At 41.5% G+C, this 2,238-nt stretch overlaps 1 non-coding gene across 1 annotated transcript; it reads right to left on the bottom strand.

The window, feature by feature from the left end:
* Positions 1-1,361: 1,361 nt before the first annotated feature.
* trnas-uga (transfer RNA serine (anticodon UGA)) lies at positions 1,362-1,443 on the bottom strand. Its single transcript has one exon. It is a non-coding gene; the product is annotated as a tRNA-Ser (tRNA).
* Between the last annotated feature and the right edge of the window lie 795 nt (positions 1,444-2,238).

The raw sequence follows: 2,238 nt of genomic DNA, 5'->3' as shown, positions 1-2,238 counted from the left end.
GTGAAAGACGCGAGGAGCTCAGCATCCATGCGGTTGTAGAACACACCGGCATCAATCGCCCTGTTCCTACTGAAAATTTACTGTTAGGCAAAGTAAGAATATCGTAGCTAAATAAACTGTATTGGCATGTCGATTTGTCGAGTTGCCACCTGTCCCCACCCATCAGCAAGTACATTTTACATTGCGCTTGTGTGTACAGATAGATGTGCGCATAAATATAAATTTGAGCTCACTTTGAGGTCATCACCACTTAAGTATAATGCATGATCCCCTCGGTTAGATCCGTCACCAGATGCAGATGAATTGAGTCACTGTCAGTTATTTTCGTGCAGTAGAAACTCAAGACCTCGACCAGCATATGTGGGTGTGGGGACGATGGTGGTGGAAGAAATTTTCAATGTTTTCCGTTGTAATACTGAATCAGGACCTCCTAATCTGCTATATATTCTCAGCTAAAAATGCTGCGAGCATTGAACTGACGGAAATATGGGATGTCAATTCCACAAATTCTCGAATCTCCCCTGTCGATCTATTGAAGAAAGTGTTACCGGCTCCGGATTTGTGTTGGATACGGTACCAGAACTCAATACATCGAAATCCATGTCGTTAATGAAAATCGAATCGGGAAAGTACCGCGTTGAACAGAGAATCAGAATCAGGTTTATTATCTCCGGCATGTGACGGGAAATTTGTTAACTTAGTAGCAGCAGTTCAATGCAATACATAATCTAGCAGAGAGAGAAAATAATAATAATAGTAAATGAAATAAAACATTTATTAAAAAATGAGATAGTGTTCTAAGCTTCAAAGTCCATTCGTGATTCTAATTGCAGAGGGGAAGAAGCTGTTCCTGAACCGCTGAGAGTGCGTTTCTGTCTCATAACCTTAGACACCCAAGGTCAACACTAATATCTGGTGCCATCTGTGTCGACGTTGCTCCTTTGCAGATTGGAAGAATTTTTATCGGTAGTGTCATGACGGTCGATTAACGTCCTTCATTTATGAGCTGTCCTGACTGAGTGAGGCTGATGACGTGACGTAGCGGGACAGCGGGCTGCAGTGAGAATATTTAGGCTGCAATTGGTTCGTTCAGTGAGGGCACAAACTGGACAAAAGTGATTATTTTGAATAAAGAGGAATGCAGGAATGTGTGAGGTCATGTACTTCGTTGGGATTAAGTTAAAATAAAGTTGCGGTGAGACTATCAAAGGAAACTGTTCACAAAACAGAGATGGCGAGCCGATGGGTGGATCAGGTATTTTGCAAGGCAACTGCAGATTGTCAACTGAACAAAGTTTAGGGCCAGCGCTCAGGGTGTTAAATTTTATTGGCACACTACACGCTGCTGCTTGAAGTGTTAGCGCTGCGAGCAGGGTTCGAACCTGCGCGGGGAATCCACATTGGATTTCAAGTCCAACGCCTTAACCACTCGGCCATCGCAGCTCCATTAATGTTCAGCACCAATCGTAGCACTACATCTGAAATGAGGGGTGTACTTGATTTATTTTCGGTAACGGAAATGGTGAATCATCATTGCAATACAAATAGTATAATTGGAGAGCTGTGGAATTTGTTACAACCCCGTTAGATTAGAATGTGAATGTGGAGCGATAACACAGGCGTCAATATCGTAAATGAAGGAGACTTCCACTGTTGGGGATAAAGGTCAGAATCAGAATCAGGTTTATAATGATGGACATATGTCAACATTACGGTGTTGCTTTTATATTCTACTCCTCCTGAACTGAATGTGAAAATTGCATTTGCTTTCCTTTACCACTGACTAGGCCTAGAAGTAAACATTTAGTAAACATTGCACAAGGTCTCTTTGCATCTCTGATTTCTGAAAACTATCCTGATTCGGAGACTTTTTTACAGTGGCATGCCAAAGTGTGTCCACCTCTGGTCAAAATTTCTATTACTGTGAATATTAAGGAAGTAGACGATGAAGTGATCTCCAAAAGTCATAAAGTGAAAAATGAAACATTCTTTTCAAAGGTTTAAGCAAGATTGTGCATCACTTTTGTTTTTGTATATTTTTAGAGTGGAATACATGAAAGGAGCACCGTACAAAGTTTGGGCACCCCAAGAGATTTGAGCTCTCAGATAACTTTTACCATGGTCTCAGATCTTAATTAGCTTGTTAGGGCTATGGCTTGTCCACGGTCATCGTTAGAAAAGGCCAAGTGATGCAGATTTCAAAGCTTTATAAATACCCTGACTCCCCAAACCTTGTCC

Source organism: Hypanus sabinus, unplaced genomic scaffold (assembly GCF_030144855.1).
Source record: "Hypanus sabinus isolate sHypSab1 unplaced genomic scaffold, sHypSab1.hap1 scaffold_276, whole genome shotgun sequence".
NCBI lineage: Eukaryota > Metazoa > Chordata > Chondrichthyes > Myliobatiformes > Dasyatidae > Hypanus > Hypanus sabinus.
The sequence above is the reverse complement of the archived record's forward strand: the minus strand, read 5'-3'. Positions and strand labels throughout refer to the sequence as shown.